Below are 22518 nucleotides of genomic sequence, written 5' to 3'. Positions count from 1 at the left end.
TAGGTAAGGGAATTTCTTTTTCTTCTTCACAGGAGGCATTTTGTGCACAGACCTGCCTTCCTCCTGTGCTATATAAAATTGTAAAGGCTTGGCCATTGTAGATATGGGAAAACATCAACCTAGAAAAAAATTACCTACCTGTGATTGGCACCAGGGCATAATCACTGCTGCATGTGGCCTTTGTTCAAAGAACATGGTTCCCATGCTTGAGCTTCTTTCAGTATTTCTTTAATTGCTTCTGCTCAAGTTGCTCCCACATTTCATTTATTAAAGGCTAAGACAGCATAATGGTAATTTTATTTTTAGTTGTTTTATGCAGTTTTATTGTATGTTGTATTCTCATTCAGCCTACAGTAATTACTTTACTGTCTACCATGACCAAACATGCTGGCACAATTACAGAAATATCTTGGGCTGGCAGCATTTTCTGTATTCAGTTGCTCCTTCCAATCAAAGTATATTTACCTGCAAGTGATACTTTCAATCATGTTGTTTGCAGTCTTTGAAGTTCTCTACAAGCTTAAAATATTGGTGGTTTTGGTTGGTTTTTTTTTGATAACTTCATTGAAGTAAAATGCTTTAGCTGCCTGCTGAACTTATTTCCAGTGTGAAATATCTGTAAAATATTAGACATGCTTCAGAGGTGTCTGCTTTCATCACATCGAATAGTAACCAGTTTTCAAACAGGCATTCAGGATTTATTCCATGTGGAACAGAGTTAGTGAAGATACTCTGCCACCACTGCATGACAAAAGGAGCAGTGCTGGTCCCTTTGCCTCCTGACACTCCCCATTAATTTCCTTTCCCAGGGAACATGTACATTCTTCTCACATTGGCCAGGACACCTTGCTCATTTATTCTCGGTTGGAAAATTAAAATAAAAATGCACTTGTCACATTTTGTGTTGCAGCACAGATGTGGGTTTCCTTGTTGGTTTATTGTTTATTGCCCAGGAGGACTTTGGTCTCACAAGCTGGAGATGATAAGCACATTATATAATTTGTGGGTTGCTCTCAGAGGCTCATTCCAGTCTCATGCCTTGTTCTTGGTGAAGCATTTGTCAGGGTAACAACAAACCTGTGATATGGCAAATGAAATGGTTCTTTGCTAGTATTCTATATGAGAAACAACCATCTGATTTTGCCTTGAGGTGGATATTTCTCCTGCAGTGCCCATGGCTCTCTCCAGAGCTCTGGTTTTCACCGTGGCTGGCTGGGTTGTGTTCCTCTCTCTCGATGCACAACGTGAGTATTGTTACGTTTATAAATGCCTGATTATTTTACTGCTTTTATTGAAATGCAACAAATTAAATTTATTAAATTCATATAAATCACAGCTTACAAGTTTCAAATACTTTGATTTATTGATAAAATAATTTCTAAACAAGCAATCTTGGTGCCCTTGGAAGTGGTGTTTGGGCTTTCAGGGACTGAGTGATGGACGGGTGAAGACCATGCTCTTGTATATACAAGGATTTTTACAAGTTTTCTTTAACTTTGGGGGGTTTGATTATTTTATATCTGCAGTAGTCTATAATTTAAATACCTAGGCTGAAGCTGAGTCTGAGGATGGAAAATTTTAAAGTTGGAATCAGTTGCATTCCTTGCTGCTGCTGCTCAGCTAAATTAGATGGAGTAGTTACCATTGTTATTTCTGCTTTTCACAGTGATAAGTACTTCACTAAAAGTTTCACTTCTGTTTGATGTATTGAGGCTTCCTTAAAGTGAAAACTGCCAAATTTTTACCTTTTTCACTGCTCCAGAGTCTAGGCTTTAGCATACTCAGAGATGGAGGTGTTGAATTAAACCTAAACCCAGCAGCTGCTGCCTAGAAATAGTCATTAGGATTCTATTCAGTGACTTGTGTAGAAATCTGCTCACTTATAAATGAGATCATATAAAGTGATGCAGATATGAAGGCCAGGGGAAAATAGCCCAATACTTGTTTATACCAAATGTCCCTTTGAGTATCCAAAAGGAAGGCAAGGATAAGGAGTAGGGACATTCTTGGCATTGGTGCAAACCCACATAAAGACCACAAGAATTGCACAGGTATCTGTAAGAGCATGGGTTGCACTCTGGAAGCTTTGCTGCTGAATTCTACTCAGGGAAGGGGGAAAGTTTTGGTTGATTTTTCTGTGTACTGTTTGTAGATCTTAATGATTAAAACAAAAAGTTTATCGCTTCTGACAATGTGGAGAGGTGACTGAGGTACAAGAAGCCACTTAGGAAAGCCACTTCTCATGAAAAAATAATATACTCCCAAAGGGCTTCTTCTCTAAAAGTTTAAGGAGAGTAAATTTTAGGTAAAAAGCTCCAGGATTCTTGCTGCCATTTCTGTGGGGAGTAGCTTTACGTTTGTGGTTGCCTGGGGAGCAGAAAACAATTCCAGGGCCAAGGTCCAAGAGTTGTTTCGATTACGATTTCCACAAATGGTTCATCAGGACACCATTGAGCAGCGAGTCACTCCTGTCAGGCAGTAAAATCCTAGATTGGCTCCAGGACACCAATGTTTGCCTACTCCCTTCAGATATTGCTTTAAACCCTTCAAGGTGCCACCATGATAAATATTTGGGAGCTTAATTTGAGCTGTTGTGTGCATCTGGGTTTACATAGCATCAGCTTATTTACCTTCCTCTATTTCTGGACACAATCCCTCTGTGTTCTTTGTACATGACATTTCTGTTTCTTTTTAGAAATCACAACTATCAACTGTGATGTACCACCCAGGCCACTGGAGCTGTCAAGCTTTTTGGATGAATATACAGGTAAAATCAGGATTCTAACCTAGAGTTGTCTGATCTCCCAAATGCACTTTATTGCCTCATGTAGTCAGTGGATTTTATAGTGAGTCTGTATTATTAATTGATTTGCAGCAGTGTCCATGACTGGATGCAGCAGCTGCCTACATGAAACTGTGGCAGTTTCTACATTTTACTGTGGAATAAATAAATATAGTGGAATAAATAAATATAACCCCCCAAATTCCCTGATCCAAGGATTTCATTGTCTGAATAGTCACATCAGGCAATGGGAAAGAAAAGGAGTACAGAAAATGTTCTCAGTTCACCTTGTCCAGCCAGTATTTGATGTCCTTAATGGATACCCAGCAGTTTCACAAGGCAAAGCATGAAGTTATGGCCAAAGGTTTCCCTTTGGGATATGTCATAACCCTTAGGATCTCATGCTGGCTGTCCACAGGCAAACTTCACTGCTTCTGGCTTTCAACAATGTACAGAAAACAAACATGATCCACAACAGTGATTTTTTTTTTTTATAATCACTATTGAAACATTCCTTTTTGAGTTCTGGAAGCTGAGCTGCTGTGTCTGGCTCCTGCATGGAGTTAGAAAGGAGGATGACTACATTTCACTCCGATTCCATTTGATTTTTAATCAGCCAGCAAGAACTCTGGCCTTCTGTGTGCATTGTATGTGTGAATGAATCTGCTGGCATATCTGATGAATAAGTAAGAGGGCTAATCAGCTTTAATTTTCCCCCATTACTTCTTTTTATTTGGCTTTCTCCTCTGGAGGGAATGCCGTTTCCTAGGCAGCTGCTTGACTCTTCTTGGCTGGATGTATCCAGCTCTGCTTGGAGCACTGGACAGCCTCTGGCAGCAGGCAAAGCTGGATTTGGTTTTCCTGGAGGGTTTTCAGCACTGCACCCAGCAGGGTGGCACCACACCAAGCTCTGCCCCTGAGACCCAGCCCTGCTCGCTGTCAGCTCACTGCCCTTTGTCCTCCCACACAAATAAAATCCAGATTCTCTGGGCTGCTGGCTGACAGCATTCCTGACACTCCCTGCTGCTGGGAGAAGATGAGGTTATATTCCTGAAACTCCTGGAGACCCAGAGCACAGGGCTGTGCATGGAGATCAGAGATGGGACTGTTGCAGAAAGCATTTGCTAACCTAAACTAGTAGTGATGGGGTACAAAACTGTACAAAACTGTAGTAGTGATGGGGAGAAGGAAGAAACACAGCTGGGAAGTTTCCTGAAGATCATGGAAAATATTTGGGCTGTTCAGGGAAGACTTTGGAAAGGAGAAGGGATTATGGGTTTGTAATCCAGGTAACGTGTTCCATGAGGAGATAAGTATGATTACATAAACATAAATGTCTTGATGATGTGGGTGAGGGAACTTTCTTTAATAAAATTACCAGTAACACCATGTTGGGTGGTTTAAAAAGGAACATTTCCAAAGCAATTTCAAACAAATTTGGTATTTAACCAAACAAGTAGTGCACAGTCAGTCTAACAGGAATCCTGATCACTACAAATAACAAGTCATCCTATTTTCAGGAGGATAGTTCCTAAATGCATGGTTGTGGAAAATCTCATAAGAATTGATTTGAAGGTTGCAGACTTTTGTGTTTGTGTCCTGTACAAACAGGAATACATTAAGGGAAAGGCCACACACTTTGCACCTGGATCCACACTGGATTTTACTGCCTGATAGATGCAGCTAAAATATATGAGAGGCCCTTGTGTCTGGAAAGTACTGAAACCCATGCAGCCCCTCAGTGACTTTCACTGACTTTGACTACATTTTCACAGTAAACATTGGGAAAAAAAAGTTTTGCAGAAAAGCCATTTCCAAAATAAAAAAGGTGGAAATTTAGGTGTAAATTATGCCAAGCTTTTTAGTTTTGGATATATCCTGTGTATATATTGGAAAAATTTGGTTTATGTGGCTTTAAAAATGCATCAATACACTTGTGCAGGGTACTCAAGGGGACTTTAACAGATCTTACAGTTTAGCTAAAAATGCCAAAATTCTATAAAATGCAACCAAAATTCACCAGTAATCAAGTTATCAATACACATGAAATAAACCTGTAGATTTCTTTTCCGTAAAGCAATCTAATTTTGTTCCATTTTCTCTTACAGGTGTTATAGAATGGATTACAGATATCCCACCCAATGTGCGTCTGACCTTACAAGAATTTGTATTCCCTGAACATTTGGATTATGTAGAGCTGAATTATGATTCTCAGTCTAGCACTGCAACTGTGAGAACCAAAAGGGCACTGGATGTTGAGGCTCTTGAGGTATAATTTTTACTGCATATAAAACCTAGACAGAAAAGTTTTCTTGACAATTGAAAAAGAAATAGCATTAAGATGATGCATTTTAATTGTTCATTCTCTCACAATACAGGTTGGTATTTCAAAAAAGTGATTTGTCTGAATAGAATTCAGTATCTACCTGTTACTAATATCTGATAAATGTCTTCAGTGTCCTATAACTAAACTTTGCTGTCATCTGACAGCCAGCCAGGTTCTTTCCTAGCCATGTAAACATGCATTGTGACAGGTGCCACTTGCCTCACAACTCGCCTCTCAGGAGCATGAACATTTCACCAAAGTGAGATTGAGCAGGTGGAACTTGGTAGAAGGTGATCCTGAATCACAAGCACTTCACTCACTAATGGATTTATGGATTTTTGATGCATAAAGGGACAGATTCTTCTTCCTAGGCAGTTCTGGCTCTGGAGGATTACCAGGAATTTAGAAAGCAATGTCAGTGTTTTGCCTGGCTGAAGTTGCCTCTGAGTATGAAAATGGTGCAGTACTGCAGAGTAAATATTTATTATACAAGTTTATCTATATATACACAAAATTTTTGTTATATACACAAAATAGTCATTTATATTTTATTTTTATTTAATATTTATTTTAAATTTGTTTTAATTTATATATTATTATTTATTTTGTTATATGTAAATATTTATTATACAAGTTTAATTAATAAATTTTGTATATATAAAAATAAATATATATACAAGTGCTATTTCAGAGTACTACTGGATTTGTTTTGGACACTCAGAGAAGCACTGTACCTCACAGACCTGGACCAGGCATGTTGTAAAAAACACTGCTGCAAACAGTGTTTGTAATGGATGAAAACATACTTTTGAATTTTTTTTTTTATTTTTTTTTACATTTGCATTTCTCATTTGGATATTTCCCAAATGGATTAAAACACTTCTTCTGCTTCTTGCACTTGTTCTTCTGTACTCTCTGTCAACTTTTTTGTGGGGAGAGCAGTCAGGTACAGGGGGATGGTGAGATCTGGATAGGTGGGTATCAGTAGTAGAGGAATGGCAGTCCAACAAACCTTACAATACAGAGCAAAGTAATTACAAAGTGTTAATTTTAAGCAGAGTGTTTTGGCACAGCACACCTGAGGATTCAAGTGCTAGGAGTAATTTTGTATAATTTTGGCAAAAATTATCTTTGCTAATCATATTATTAGTTCATCAATTATATTATCTATTGGCTTGTCTGTTCAATTTTAGGGTGATATGGTCTGGTATTCTATTGTTTGCCAAAGGATTGGAACAGTGAGTACAAACTATGCTTTATCGACTGTATTTATTGTCTAATTTAATGCAAATGACTATTTTCTGCAATAGTATTTAATTGAAAGCTATGATGCAGGGAGTTCAGAGTACCTTGTAGAAGATTTCCTGTTGAAGTCTGCTGGTTGAAAGGAGTGTTTTTGTTCACAGAAAAGAAGGTAAACTTCAAAAAGTTAATTTTAGGAATGGTAGTCTAATTCCAAATGGTAGTTTAATGAAAGGGTGTCTCTTTGAGGATCTCATTCTAGATGAAATTAAGTGTTAGCAGAGTGCTGCCACCTCACTGTTGTCATTTCTTCCACTGCCAAGACTGATCAGATAGAGAACGGCCGGAATGTAAAACTGATAGATGTAAACGACAATGCTCCAGAATTTCAACAAGCTGACTACAGTGCTGCAGTGTCAGAGGTGGGTTCTGGCAAATTCTGACACTTTTTTTTCCTGGGATATTTTTCAATTACTTTTTGGGGAGCTTCTAATGTGACCACACTGAGATTAGTTCCTTGTGTGCATCCTTATGGGATGTATCCGCCACATTCCGTGGGTGTGGAAAGGAAAGGCTGGGCTGCACATAAAGCTGAGGGAATGGGGTGATGGGGAACCATTCCCAGCCAAAAATTGCAACAGGAGGTGATTTGCTGAGCAGGTGGCACAACTTTCCTGCCCTAGGTTAGGAAGGATGTGGATGGGGGCTTGTAACTGAGTTCCTGATTTGATGACCTTTATTTCCCCTTAGGTAGCTGGAATTAATTCCACGGTTGTAAAAGTGGAAGCTCAGGATAAGGACATTACACCAGAATTCAGCATCCTTACCTACAGTCTTTGGGTGAGTGCCCTTTGTTATCTGGGAACTCTGAACACCAGTTTTAATTTCATAAATCCATAGCCTGGGGCCTGATCCCAGTGTGCTCCCTTGCACTGTGAACATTAAAAATCTGCAAAACTTCCAAGAGACCTTTCAAGTTACACCACAGGATCAGCCTGGCAGGCAGTGAGGCCTGAATCTTGTTTCTTAACTTTTGTGGAATGATTTATGGCACTCTTGAACTACAGCTAAGGAACTCAGTGGTTCTTTGCAGTAGCAGGAGGGAGAGCAGTTTCCCCTCTTTTTAAAGTTTATGTTGGATTTGCTGTCAGTCTCCAGTCCTCAAGATCATCTCAATTAAATTTAGATATCTGCAGTGGAAATCTTCACATCTGAGCTTTTCTCTGCTCCTTTTATAGCTGGTGAAGGGAAGCTGATGCCATTCCCCTGTGTGCCATGGGATAAGATAAATCAGGTAGAAATTCTGTGGGCACTGACAGGGCAGGCATGTGTGGAGGAGGATCAGCCTTTTTTTTTCCATTGGTGGTTCTTGAGACATTCCTGCACCTTTATGAATATAGTCCAATAGGAAAGGTGTAAAAAAAGAAAAATAAAATGTATTTCATTACCAATCATATAAAATATTTGATTTATTCATTTAATAGGGCCCAAATTCTGATTACTTTTCTATAAGGGAAGGAGATGGAAACGTCATGGTGAAAAAACCACTGGATTACAACGAGGTCAACTTTTTCAATTTAACAGTCCAAGCAAAGGTATGACACAAATTAAAAGAAGAATGAGACCCACAACAGTTCTACAATGATAGCTCCTTTGTTTTACAGCATCCCAGTTTCTACACATTTACAGCTTTGGGAGTTCCCAACCCAAATGTTGTGTCTGTAACTTGATTTATACTGGAGACAAAGTAGCACATTGTTAATATTTCAGCCATTGTTTCCTCTCAAATCCCAGCCCAAGTTTCTGTGTTTCTCTAAGTATAAATACTGTACATATTAATTCTCCACTACTGTAACACATATTCACCTATTCATTCTGGCAGATGTCTCAAATTTTTGCTGCACCTTACCAGGTTATTGTTTGTTTGGTTGGTATTTTTTTTGAGATTTGAGTATGTATTTGCCTTCGTTTCCTTTTAGAACTAAAAATAAATGGTTTTGCTAGGATTATTGTGGTACCGAGCAAATAGAGCTGTAGCAAATGTTCTATTCTATATTCTACATGCCTGATAGAAAATGAGAAACTAAAGGAAAATTACCTGTGGATAGTTTTGTTCCTAGCATTGGATTAATCTGACAAACTGAGTATTCTCAGCTTAAAAATGCTGCAAAATATATGTAATAATATTCTGCTGTATTTTCCACTGAGATATGTTTTTTTTTTTCAAGAGAGTTGTTCTTATTTTTGTTCTTTCCCTTGGGATGCAGGAAAGATTTGGAAACCAGAGTGCCACTGCTCCATTAATAATTAATGTGGAAGATTATGATACATTGAACCCCTATTTCAGTCAATCCACATACAATGGGAACATCACTGAAAACCAGGTAAAAGCTCTTCTCTGAATGCTGCTGTAAATAAGTTATCCTTATGCACAGGGTTTTTTTTCCAAGGATTCTTCTTCCTTGAGCAGTTTCAGATGGATGAAGCTGCTTTCCTCTGTGCTGACCAGTGAAAAAAGATATCAGCTGTGGATCTCCAACTACCAGATAAACAGGCCATGTATTGTGTGAAGCATAGAATTTTCTGTGATAGAAACACATCATTTTGTATTTTGGGGGAAAAAAGTATAAGAAAGAAGAAAGAAAAGGAAAAAAAATGCTCAAACTCCTGTTTTAACAGGGCTTTTAATGTAAAATTCAAAGGCCAACTGGCTGTCCATCAGTCCAGAAATTAGTTTTAATTAGTGTAATTTCTTCATACAGCATTACAACCAGGTAAGCAAAAATAAGGATCTTAATGGTAATCCATGGTCTATGTTACTTTTTTAACTTCTTTTTTTTCTATATATAATAGAGATTTCTTAGTGAAATGTATTTTTTTGACTCGGGTTTCTGTATGTATTCTGAAAAAAAACAAAAACCCAGTACAGTTTTATCAGAGTAACCCACTAAAATTAAAAAGGTTCATTATCATCCCTATTTCTATGTCATTATCTTCCTGTTAAAGTATTTCAAATCAAATATACTTTTAGTGTTAGACCTCCAGTGTTCCTTTTGTTAGAAGTTCCTCTCTAATTCTCTGAAAGGAATAATTTGAGCCCTTCTAAAATGTTTTCATCTTTTAAATTACTGTTATTATATGGGCTGCAGTATAGACTTGTACATGTTGCTTTCCAGGAGAGGAATGGAACTGAAATAGTCAATGTTCTAAACATAAATTCCATCTGTGACTGCAGCTTCATAATCTGGTGTTTCTTAAACACAGTGGATCCATTGAATATCTTGGTCATCATTCTCTGTAAAGCACATATGGCAAAGAAAGAATTTTTTTTCTGGATCACATTGATTAAATACATTTCTTGTTTCTTTAATCAAAACTGTGACTTATCTAAGGAAAGATTTGAAGTTAATGTGTGGTTTTTTCTAAGATATTCAGGTTCATGTATGTTTTCTAGGTGGGTCCTCTGGATGTTTTCCCAGAGGTCTTGGCTCAGGATGGAGACAAAGGTATAAATGAAAAAATAATTTACAGCATCAAGCTGGGTAAGAGCCTTTCTTTTCTTCCAGACATTGACACAGTAATTCAGGATGATTCATTTATCTGTTACTGGAGGGAATGATAAGGAAGTGCAGGGTCCATTCAGATGTCTTGAAGTGCCCACAGCTTCACTGCGGAGCTGCTCCACAAGCTAAATCAGATCTCAGTCATTATTGCAGGGTCCAGCTACTTGTGAATGTTTGATTATTCTTACCCTCCTTCCAAGGAACAAAAAACAATTCCTGATTTCAAGTGTAAGCCACTCTAGAGGCTTCAATTTGATCAAAGAATTTCCATTCAGGACCATCTAGAGAGAGAATTCCATCAGATTTTTCCTCCTGAAGAAATTGCCAGAAGTTTATGAAATGCTTAATTTGAGACTTAATGTGAGTGTATTTTCCAGGACTTGTTTTGAGGACAGAGTGTTTGAAAAACAGCCTTTCATGTTCCTTTTTCCTGTGGCTGAGAAGTTAACACTCATACAAAGGACAGACCTGACTTCCAGTTCTGGTTCATTCTCATTAACCCTTCCCAATTTTTCACTTTTCAGTGAACCCCCCAGCCTATTACAACAACTTTTCAATCAATGACGCTGGAGTGTTGGAAGTCAAGACCCCAATTGACAGAGAAATATGTCCAAACCTTGTGGTGGGCATTCAGGTAAAGATTGTTTTGGTATTTTAGTCTCAATTTCAGAAAGTAAAATGTAAATCCAAGTTGCTGCTAATAGCATTTCTCATTGATGTCAAGGCTCCATCCTGCCATTCAAAAATCAAAATAAAAGAAAATGTAATTAATTATAAATATGCAGTTGGCATGTCCTTGTGTTAAGCTTGTTGCTTTCAGGCATGGAATTTACAGCTGTAAACTCTGTTTTCTAGGCAGTTCAGCAAGACAAGATTTTCAAAACAGCTGATGCAGTAGTTCTGGTTACTATTGGAGATGAAAATGACAATCCTCCAGTACTGTCACAAACAAGTTATGATGTCTTTATTCCAGAAAATCTCCCAAATGGGATGGAAGTTCTTCAAATAACAGCTAATGACACAGATGAGGTAAAAAGATGATGGCTTTATGGCTGCTACAAGTGCTGCACTTCTGAAATACAATGTAAAATGCATTTGTGTTATACAGCTATTGTGAATAGATTTCTTTTTCTGACTGCCTAAATATGATTAAACAAAGCAAACTTAGTTTTGCTTCTTTAAGGGGCAGAGCACTGCAGACAAAGGATAAATTTTGTCTCTCTTTGGAACTCCTATGGTTTGCATAAGGTCTGGAAGTGTGCAAGTGCAAAATGAACACAAAGCTGCAAATCATCCTCAGCCTGTTCTTTCTTCCATGTTGTTTGCCTCTCTCTCTTTTTAATTTTGGGGTTTTTTGGAACTATAATCTCGATTAAACTGGAGATTTCATCTTCTCCATGTGGAAAAGAAGAAAGCATCCTAAGGGAGTAGCTCAGTGGTTGTCCTGTTTAATGACAAATGTTCCCTGTTTGCAGGGAGGCTTCCAGGGAACACTCAGCCTCACTCCAGGTGACAGTGCCTTCCAGCTGAGTCCCACTGGGATCCTCACTGTGAGCAACTCCTCGCTGCTGGACAGGGAGAGAGTGCCCTCCATTCACCTGCAGGTACTGACACCAACCCTGCTCCTGCCCAAGGCTACCTGAGGCCAGCAGGTGAGACCTGGTCTGTCCTGGCAGGAGGCTGAACCTTGAGTGGGGATCAGCAGCTCAACTGAAGGAACAAATCCAGACTTTGACAGCAATGTTATCTGGGGGAAATAGCACTGCTGATCCAGCTTCCTCAGCTTGTAGTTCTCATTCATCCTTTTTGCTGCTTCCACAACACTCCTTTGAACAACACAGGCTCCTCACTGCATTGCTTTTGCAGGTCACTGCTAGAGATCATTTGCCACCCCACCGAAATGTGAGCTCTCCTATCAACATAGTGCTGCTGGATGAGAATGACAACCGCCCAACCTTTACAGACACACCATACAGACGAGACATTTTCCTCAACATGACTGCAGGAATGGCCCTTCTTCAGGTACTAGAAATGCTGAGCAAAAATGACATTTTTATGTTAAACCCATGCATGAGTCCTTGCTTAAACCTGTGAAGCAGATCTGTTGAGTAGGGAATCTTTTTGGAACAGCTCTCAGTTCAGAAACAATCCACCTCTCATTTCAGAGCTATTGATATTCTATAATCATAGTGTCCTGGATATTTTAATCACAGATCGGGGAATAAATTATAAAGGATTTTTATTCTGGTACTGTGTATCAGCCTCAACTCCACAAATATATGACAGAAAATAAGATTCTTCAATTTAGTTGTAAAGTGTTTAATAAAACCTAAATGTTGTTAGAGTCCAGGAACCCAAATAAGGGCACAACATTTTTGAAGGGCTGCTGAATGCTGGAGCATTAGGGATAATTTTAGATCCAATATAACTTTTCTAACATAGTAAACCAGTTAACAAAAAAAAAACCAACAGGAAATAGGAGTTGAGATCATACCCAGATGTGTAGATTTCATGGCTCCTGATGAAACTCTTGAACAATGTGCCTCCAGTGCCTTTGGAATTGTTATGAAACCAATTCTCTGAGATACAAACCTGGTGTAATTCACATGAGCTCCACAGGAGCAGGATTTTGCTCGTGCTGCTGGAATGATTTCATGTGTGTGCATTTAGGAGCAAACTTTGTTACTGAGGTTTAACACAGGAATTACATGGGAAGTGGACAGTCAAAGGTACAACCAAATTCAACTGCAGCAATATTTACCTGGTTTTCCTGTACATCTAAAATGGGAGAAAATTTGATGAAAGCACAGAACCCAGAGTAAAAGAAATAATGTTTTTTTCTCCAGGTTACTGCTTCTGATCCAGATGATGGTATAAATGGAGAGATAAGCTTCATCTTAGCTGGTGGCAACGAAGATGGACACTTTGAACTGGATACATCCACAGGGCAAATCAGTTTAAAAACAGTAATCCCATTAAAAATTAACCAGCATAAGAAGTTTGTCTTGTGGATAACAGCTACTGATGGTAAGAGAGGATTTTAGTACTGCTCACCACAGCTATTCCACGTGATGAGTTTTGGTTTTGTTTGATTTTTTTACTTGAAGGAATGCTAAGTTCACAGGCTTTGTTCAAATAATACCATATATTTTATCTGCTCTTGTTTGTTGAAGGTAAGAAAGTGTCTTATTTATCCAAAGAAATTGCTGCATCTCTGGTAAAATTGTTCCTGCTGATGGCATTATGGTAAATCTGTTTTCTTTATGGCTGTGGGAAGAACATGTGAAATAACATATATATGTGTGTGTGTATATATATATCTATATCACATTATATAATAATATATATAATAATTTTATATAATTATTTATGTAATTTATATATATATAATCACATCTTTCTTTAACTTACTGACTGGTGTTGCACAGCATAGGAAGCAGAGATTTGGGCAGAAGTCAGAAATTTATATCTCTCTCATCAGTCAATAAAGAGTAAAAGGAGAGTAAAACATGCTGAGTAATTTGGTCATTATTTGCACATCCTTGTGGGTAAACTGGAGATGCCAAGTCCATTTTTAGCATTTCATTATCCATAGTTATTGGGAGTTTCTTTGTTTTAAAAGAATAACAGAGAACTCAGTGAACATCCATGACCCGAATAAGGGCAGAAATAAATCTAACTTAGGAATGGCATCCCACTCCTGATATAATGAGAATACAAAGTGGTTTTCAGCCTTGTGATTTTAACATTAGTTGGTCAATATGAGCTCTGTGTCTTCAAATGTAGGGTCACGTGGATAAAATGGGTCTTGTGGGGAATATGGGTACAAAAGGGATTGTTCAGTCCATCCTTTGTGGTCTTGGTGAGGAGCTCTGGGGCAGTACCATAACAGCAGCACCAAGGATTAAATATTAAAAAAAAGTACCCATAGAAAAGTGTATTTTTGCAGGGATCAGTAGGTATTTTGTGCATCTGCTGAGAAATTGTTTCCTTTTCCTTGCAGGTGGGATCACTCCAAGAAGTTCATCAGTGCCAGTAGAAATCAATGCATTTGGAGATTCCAGACCACAGTTTACTCAGAAAACATACAATGTGTCTGTGGCAGAAGAGCTGGCTCCTCCCGTTGAAGTAGCACAAGTAAGAAGAACTCTATTCTATCTCTGTATAGGACAGGGCAGCTCTAAGAAAATCTTCATTTTGTAACAGATGTGCTCTGAATATCCAAATCTCCCTGAGTTATGGAGAATTGATATGTGTGTTCTACATTAGAAGCTTCACATGCAGTACATCCCTCAGATGAAGCTTATCACCCACAAAGGTGGGTTTGTTTCCAGGTAAACTTTTGCAAATATTTCAGCAGCATCTGCTACCACTTAGCATTAAAAAAAAACCCCACAGCAACTCTCCAAATCAAATAAAATGCACCCCTTAATTGCTTGAGAAAGTTAACTTGTATGCATAGCCCTCTGCTGACTAAACCTTCAAAGGGTTTAGTGGTTCAAAGTTTGGGGCAGGCAATATTCCCTCATCTCTTGGTGATAAACCTAAAACCCTGTGCCATGATATGAGAGTTCCCATCAGAGGAATGTCATAAAGGCATTTTCAAAGAAGGCTCTAGAACTTGCTCTTCATTTTGATCCAAAATTGCTGAGGCAAGCAGAGCACCAGAATGCACCATGATAACTCCTCCTTGGATGAAGGTCTGAACATACATGGAAGGTTTCATAGCAAAGCAGTGAGAAGGTAATGTGTTTTAGGGTTTTGATTTATAGATATCTTGAGTTAATTTTCCCCCTTTTTTCCTGTAAAGAAAGGCAGAACCAAATGTTAAAGTGCAGTCTGTTATTTTTATTCTGTGTTATACATATTCACATTTTAATAAAAGGCAGTCCTCTCTACATTTTAATGTATATTGAGGCTTGATCTTTACTTCTTTTAAAGAATCTGGGAAGTTTACAAGTACTTGAATGAAAATTCATTAAAAGAATAAAAATGAGGATACAGTGTCAACCGTAAGTTGATATCAATCCACAATATCAACCATAAAATGAGCCTGGATGTAGTTAAAACAGCTATTCTTTTTCAGACAGTGGTTTGTGTGTTTTAATTCATTTACTGATGATATGCTGTATCTCACACAGGTTCAGTATGATGCTTTAAATTCCCAGATAGTTGAGTTTCGGGTGCTGACAGAATCTGCTTCGTTTGCCATCAAAAATGACACGGGAGTCATCTCAACCACAACCAGACTGGACTATGAATCCCAGAAAAGTTACACTCTCAATATTTCCCTGTCAGATGGAAGCACTGCTGACTATGCCACAGTGTTTATCAGAGTTACAGATGTCAATGATAACAGCCCTGTGTTTGGTGCAATCAACAGCACCATTGCCATCATGGAGAACAGGACAGCGGGGACCATCGTCACACGCGTGTCGGCCACGGATGTGGATGAGGGCTTCAATGGATTAGTGGTTTATACCCTGAAGGGTGGAGAAGGAAAAATGGATATTGACAGTTCAGGATTCATTTTCCTGCAAAAGGTGCTGGACAGAGAAGAACAAGACTTGTACAATTTAACTGTGATTGCCAGTGACCAAGGCCAACCCGCGCGATCTACAGCGCTGAAGCTGACCGTCGTCATCGATGACGAGAACGACAATGCCCCGCTCTTCTCATCAGACAGGTATGAAGTGAAGGTCCCTGAAAACCAGGAGCTGGGCAGTGTCCTGTGGACACTGTGTGCTACAGACAGGGATGCTGGGGCCAACGCCCTCGTGACGTACCGAATCACTGAGCAGCGACCTCAGACCCTCCCCCCGGTGTTCCTTGTCGACTCCAGCACGGGCCAGCTCAGCCTGAGCCAGCTGCTGGACTATGAAACCACAAAGCAATTTGAAGTGAAAGTGCAGGCATCGGATGGAGGTCAGCCAACTCAGAGCAATGAAACACTCGTAGTTGTTCTTGTACAAGATGTCAATGATAACCCACCAGAATTCAGTCAGGCAGCTTATGATGTATCTGTGTTTGAAAACCACCTGAAGGGGAGTCCGGTCTACACATTCAGTGTTGCTGACAAGGATGAGGTAGGTGCCACATTAATCTCATCCTGATAAATCAAAATGACATGTCTTTCTCTGTTAACCTGCAAAAAAGCATAGCAATGGATGGGCAAAAGAAGATTTCTTAAATGGTTGGCACTATGTTTTGCTTCATGAAAACTTTGCTTTCTCTGGAGCCAGCAGTAAACCTTCCCAACTCAAGGAAGTTAGGACTTTGTACAAAATAGATTAGTGGCTGTATCAGAGAAGATGGGGAGAGGTTCTCTCCCACTGCATATGTGACCCAGGACAGGAGGTGGTGTTTGCCTCTGTTAATGTGCATATGAGATACATGTGTCACACCAGACAGAGAATAAATTATATATTATTATACCAGACAGAGAATTTATTATATATTATTACACCAATTACAGCTTCTGATTGAATGTTGCTTGATAAACTAAACTTGATGAACTTACCTTCAGTCTCAGCTTAGTCAGAGCAAGAGGCAATTTGTAATGCTGATAGAGTTGTTTCTTCTATAATAGGAAATTACAAAATTTCCCTCTGCTTTATAACAAGTGGTTTCCTTCTCCCCTTGTATTATAAAGGCATTTTGCATGTAGCTGTGGGACTGGGGAGGTGCTTTGGCGGAAGAGATTTTTGATTTGCAATATTAATATTATTCTTGCTCATGTCAGTTTTAGAGCAGCATAAATGCTCAGTTCATACTCCACTGAACTGTTTTGCTGCCCTTTCCATCCCAGGGATAAGTCCTGGAGAGCTTTAGGGAGAGAGAATGTGTAGGACCCAAACAATGAAGCCCATAAGTGCTTCCACATAGCCAAAGTCTATTCCAGTAGCTCAGGGTGCAAGATTTCATTTATTAAACCTGGCAAATCACTTGTACTTCTGTAATGAGAAGTCTTATAAAAAGGTCAGGTATTACTAGTAATAAGATTATTTGTTGATCTTAAATCTTAATAATTTTAAATTACATGAACAATGTTTTCTTTTTAGGCTGGCTTTTCTCAGGGATACTTTGTTCTCAGCAGCACTTCATTTACTGTGGATTTCCCTGGAACACTCTCATTAAGGAATGACACAGAACTGGACAGGGAGACTACACCTGCATTCACTTTACAAGTAAATTTGGGGAAAGACTGCAACTTTGTTCCCTTGAATATCTTTTTATATCTTTATAACCCCTTTTTATATCTTTGTAAGAGGTTAAAAATGATAACACAGTCAACTAAAATGACTTTTTTTTCTTACTTTGACAGGTATGGGCAGTTGATAATGTTACAAATGGGCTTAATTCAAGTGCCTTGTTCCACATCACTGTTCTGGATGTCAATGATAACAACCCTGAGTTTCAGAACCTGCCATACAGTTTTGAGGCTCTGGAAGGGGAATACACCTTGAATAATGCCACTAGAGTTGGACATGTGACTGCTACTGATTTGGATGAGGGAGAAAATGCACGAATTACTTATTACCTGTCAGCTGAGGATGGGGATAACCCATACAGCATCCAGCAGGTAAGGCTTTGGGTATGCTGAAAGCAAGATTTATATCCTGCTGTTCATGAAGTGACTTGGCACAGTAAGATACATCAGGTAAAAAAGAGCAGGCAGTACCATTCTAGTGCACATCACAGCCAGCAAGTGCCCTGTAGGTTGGAAATCTATTGATTGATATTCAAAAAAACAAGACATTCTTGGAATGTGAAGTAGCCCAAAGGAGAATAGATTATTTCAATCCCTCATCCCTTCTGAGAATTCAGTGTACAAGAGTTCTCCAAATGATGTGTGCATTGAACCCCTGCCTTCTCTAGGATGGAACCATTTTGGTTACTGGCTCTGTGGACCGAGAAAGTAAAGACAAGTATGAGCTGCTCCTGCTGGCATCTGATAATGGAGTGCCTCAGAGGCAGGTAGGGAGTAGCAGGTTGTGATTTATCATTGCTGCCTTTTATTTGTACACCTAAGTGCCTGTGCACTCTCTGAATCATGCTTGTCTCCTGCCACACCCCAGAACTTCACTCACATCAGCATCAGGGTTTTGGATGTGAATGACAACCCCCCTGAGTTCACAAGGGCACAGTACTCAGCCAGCATCCCTGTGGCAGCAGCAAAGGAGGGACAGACTGTGCTGGCAGTGTCTGCCACTGACCCCGACCTTGGGAACAACGCTCTCATTTCATACAGGTACACTTGTGTCAGGTTAATGATACACCTCTGTGACAGGCACAGAAAGGGACTTGTATTGGTCTCGAGAAGGATAAGATCTCTTCATAAATATTTTACAAGTGCTATAATCAGTTATGGCTTCTATACTTAGGAAGAAGGACAGTCATTATTGGGTGTTTTAGAGCTTATCACATCATGATTATGTCATAAGAGGGCACAACCAAATGAAAAACTGGCAATAAAAACCCACAGCCAAGATTTGGTTCAGTTTCTGAAATTCCAACATTTGGTTCAGTTTCTGAAATTCTGAACAACACATTGGAGTATCTGGGGTCTGGGTAGGAAGTAAATGAATCTCTTATTCTTTTTGCATATCTTTTGTTTGCTGAGAGGAGGAGATAAGAAAATAACTTCCTTAATGCGCTATGCATAGAAAGATATTTCTGTGAGCCCTAAATAATGGAAAATACCAGGATACCTTGACATGAAAAGCATAGATTGAGAAGGACAAATGAACGAGCAGTGAACTTGTGGATGTTTAGAACTACTGCCTTGGAAGAGGTTATTTTTAACTATGGGATAGCATTCTACCAAACCACACCACTTGTGAGCAATGCAGTTTTCTGTGAGAGGTCATAGAAAGGCCAGGAATTAGCAGGTCTTCAGATGAATGCCCCTTGGGCTTCTCCCACTGCTGACAATGCAGCTGAGTGTGCAGGATCTGCCTTCTCCTGGTGGGAGCTTCAAAGCCTTGGGGTGTAATGGGAACTGAAGGCATGAATGTTGCACATTTTCATCATGGAAGACTTACTTGGAAATAAAGGGCCAATATATTTTAGGCTAAAGACAGAAATTAATAGCTGTTCTTTATAAAGAGGCAAATATTGTCTGAGTGCTCTTTGCAGAGGTAGCACTGAGTAGATGGCACTTCCAAGGTCATTAATATGAATGCTCTCCTGATTGCTCCTTGCTCAGCCTCCTGAACCATTCTGATGATTTCCATATAAATAATGGCACTGGAGAAATCTCTCTCAGCAATAACCTGGAGCACATCACAGCTGACACAGTTGTGACACTGACAGTTGTTGCCACTGACCACGGAGTTCCTCAGCTTACCTCAAGTGGTATACCATCTTTTTTACCATCTTTTTTACCCTTTTGTCTTTTCCCACATAAACATAACCCTTTCAAACATTTAAATTTTAAATTAATCCAACTGCCATCAATCAAACTGAATCTAGCAAAAAAAAAAGTTACATTTGAACAGTGATGAATATTTGCTTTTTACCTTCTGATCTCCTCCATGCTGATCATAGTAACAGAAAACTTGGTTTTAGTAACCTTGGTTAGAAATAATTCTTTAAAATTACTTTAAAATTTGTATTTATGGTACAAACCCCAGACTTCACAGCTGTAGTCACTCTAAAAAGACGTATTCAAATACTATTGTTGACGTGTTTCTTTTTCTGTTTTCCTTTATCTTCCTAAAATTAGAAATATTTAAACAATCGGAAGTTGGCAAATCACACTCTACTGAGTTTCTATTTCTCAGAAAATATTTAATAATGTAGTAATTTTTGTAAGTTTTTCATGTGTTTTTTGGAGGTTAACTTTGATTTATCATGACTAGGAGAAAAAACTGATTTTCTTAAAATAGGACAAGTGGTCACAACAGAAATTGCACTTGTGGCTTTATGCACTTCCTTCCTCTCTTGTTACACAGCAATTAAGGGTCAGGTTTTTAAGGAGTGTGAAATTCCTGCACATCCCATTAGCTTCAGACTGGTGATCCTTGCTCTCCTGTCAGGCTGAAGCAACACTTCTGTAATCAGGGAAGTGAGATTATTCTGGAAAATCAATTAGGTGCAAAAGCATCATGTTTTGTGTTACATATTACTCCTCATTACTATTGCTTTCTTTTTTCTTATAATTTCCCTTTCCTGTGTGATAATTTCTTTCAGTTTCTACTGATTCCTCAAGAGCTTAAGGAACCAGAGCACAGATCATGATGATCTGAGCAGTGAGTCCAGAATTTTAATTTGTTTTCTCTCCTCAGCCTCTGTTACTCTCTACTTGCTGGTAGACTCCAGCTTTGGGCTGACTTTTGAGAGCTCCAGCTACGAGTTCAGCATTGAGGAGGACAAAGCTCCAGGGAGTGCAGTGGGCTCAGTGAAGGCTCTGAGTGGCAGCATTGCTGTGCAGGTCCAGTACTCCCTGAAATCCCACTGGGACAAGTTCTCCATCGGGGACCAAGGGGACATCGTGGCCCTGGTGAGGCTGGACAGGGAGCAAGGAGACCTGTACAGCATCCTGGTGCAAGCTGTGGATTCCCTGGTGCCACCCAACACAGCTGTTGCTTTGGTATGGAATATGCAGTTCAAAATATTTTCTATCAAGCAATATGAAATGTCTTTTAAAAATATTAACAGTCAAGCAAAATCCAGATAAGTATCTTCTGTCATGCAAATGTGAAGCTTTGAGAGCCTTCTATTTAATTTCCCTTTTTTTTATATCCTGAGGAGATTTTACCATCTGGAGATATTGTCAGCTTCACAGATTGTGTCACTCCCTGAGAGCTCCTTATGAACAGCTCATAACCAGAGGAACTGATTAACACCAAAACTGCTTCTGTGCATGGTTCTGTCACATGCAAGAGGCAGATGAGCCAAAGAGCCCCAGGTTATTAGTTCTGTGCATCTCTTCCACTTAGAGAGTGTTATCTTACATATTTTGTTATCTTGCAGCTGAGAATTTTAAAAGATTAAAAATTCAGAGGTTATGAAAATGCTCAAATGCTGAGAAATGCTGAAGTTGTTTTCTGTTCCCTTTGGGCTTTGTTCCTTGGTTGTAGTCTTTTGCTATAGGACTAAAATAAATCAAAATTCTCCTTTGATTACAGCTTCTACAGCTCAAATTTGTGTCTTTTCCTCCTTTTGTCTCTTTTGTTTCAATATAGGTAACTGTGAGAGTTGAAGACATCAATGACAACCCTCCAGTTTTCTCAGCATGGATCCAAACTCATTTATCAGCTCCTGAAAATGCAGCTGGTCTAGACTTGGGCACATTTTCTGCTACTGATCTGGATGTAGGAGATAATGCGCTTATCAGCTACTCTCTGCAAGATGATTTTGCTGGAACATTCCATATTAACAGTTCTACTGGCAAGCTGATCACCAAAAAACCCTTAGACAGAGAAGTGGTGGACAGTTATGAATTGAAAATAATTGTAAGTTGACAAATTTGATGCAAGTTCACACAAGTTCACAGCATTAGAAAAGAGGAAATACTGAACCATCACAAGAAAACCACTCAATCTTAGAGAATTCCATTTGAATTCATGCATGAATTTTGACTGTTCTTATGTTTTGTATGCAGAGCTCTGTTTTCTGCTCTGTAAATTGGTATTAGTGAATAAATTGCTTATGAACCCTAAATCTTAAAGGTCACAGTCACACAACAGCTGCAAACATTCTTGGGTTCATCTTTTACCATACAGCTGCCTTGCCTATCCATGTTATTTGTCCCTTTCCCTTATTTTGTTCATTTTCCAAAATATATGTCCTTATATCTTTTAAAAAATACCTGAAATTAGATTTTTCAAGTAAAAAAAAAAAAAAGAAAAAGCATAAACTTAAAACTTTCACTGAACATCCATGAGGTTATCTATTTATTCTAGCTGCTTTCATGGATTTTTACTGCTGCTAATCAGATCAATTACTGTGCATATAAAGAAGTGTTGCAGCACTGACAAATATATTTGCTTGTTTCATCAAGTACAAATATATTAAAGGACATTTTTACAGGTCCAAGAGCTTATTGAAGATATAGAGGAGACATTAAAAATTGATAAATGTCTTCAGAAAAAAATTCAAGTTAATAACAGTGGACACTTTGTAAGACTGAGAACTGTGCATATGTACCTAGAGATGAGAATTTTCTATGGCAGATGTTGGAGCAGTGTAAAACTGAGTGTGAATTTGCCACATACTGGATGCTTGTCACAGCTTGCTATTTTGGCACTTTAAACCCTCAAAATGCCAGGGATTTCCTCATTCTCTCAACTACCAGAGCCCAGCTATGTGTACATCACAGTCCTGTGTTGATTAGTGCCACATCTGATCACATGCCATGTTTGATCTGCATCCAGCTGGAGCTTTTGATTAATTGTTAATGAGAGGCAGAGCATGTGATGGGCTGAGGATGCAGCTGCAGGAAGATGTGGCAACTAACCAAGCACAGGGTAGAGAAGTGTCACTGAGGGATAACTGGTCCAGCAGAAAGACTGCAGAGGCAAAAAAATCACAATTTTTGGAGCAAAATTGAACTGGCAGGGTAAATTTGTGTCAAAGTAATGCTGTTTTTAATGACAAGT

The sequence above is a fragment of the Melospiza georgiana genome, chromosome 3, assembly GCF_028018845.1.
Source record: "Melospiza georgiana isolate bMelGeo1 chromosome 3, bMelGeo1.pri, whole genome shotgun sequence".
NCBI classification, from domain to species: Eukaryota; Metazoa; Chordata; class Aves; order Passeriformes; family Passerellidae; genus Melospiza; species Melospiza georgiana.
Note: the sequence above shows the minus strand (reverse complement) of the source record.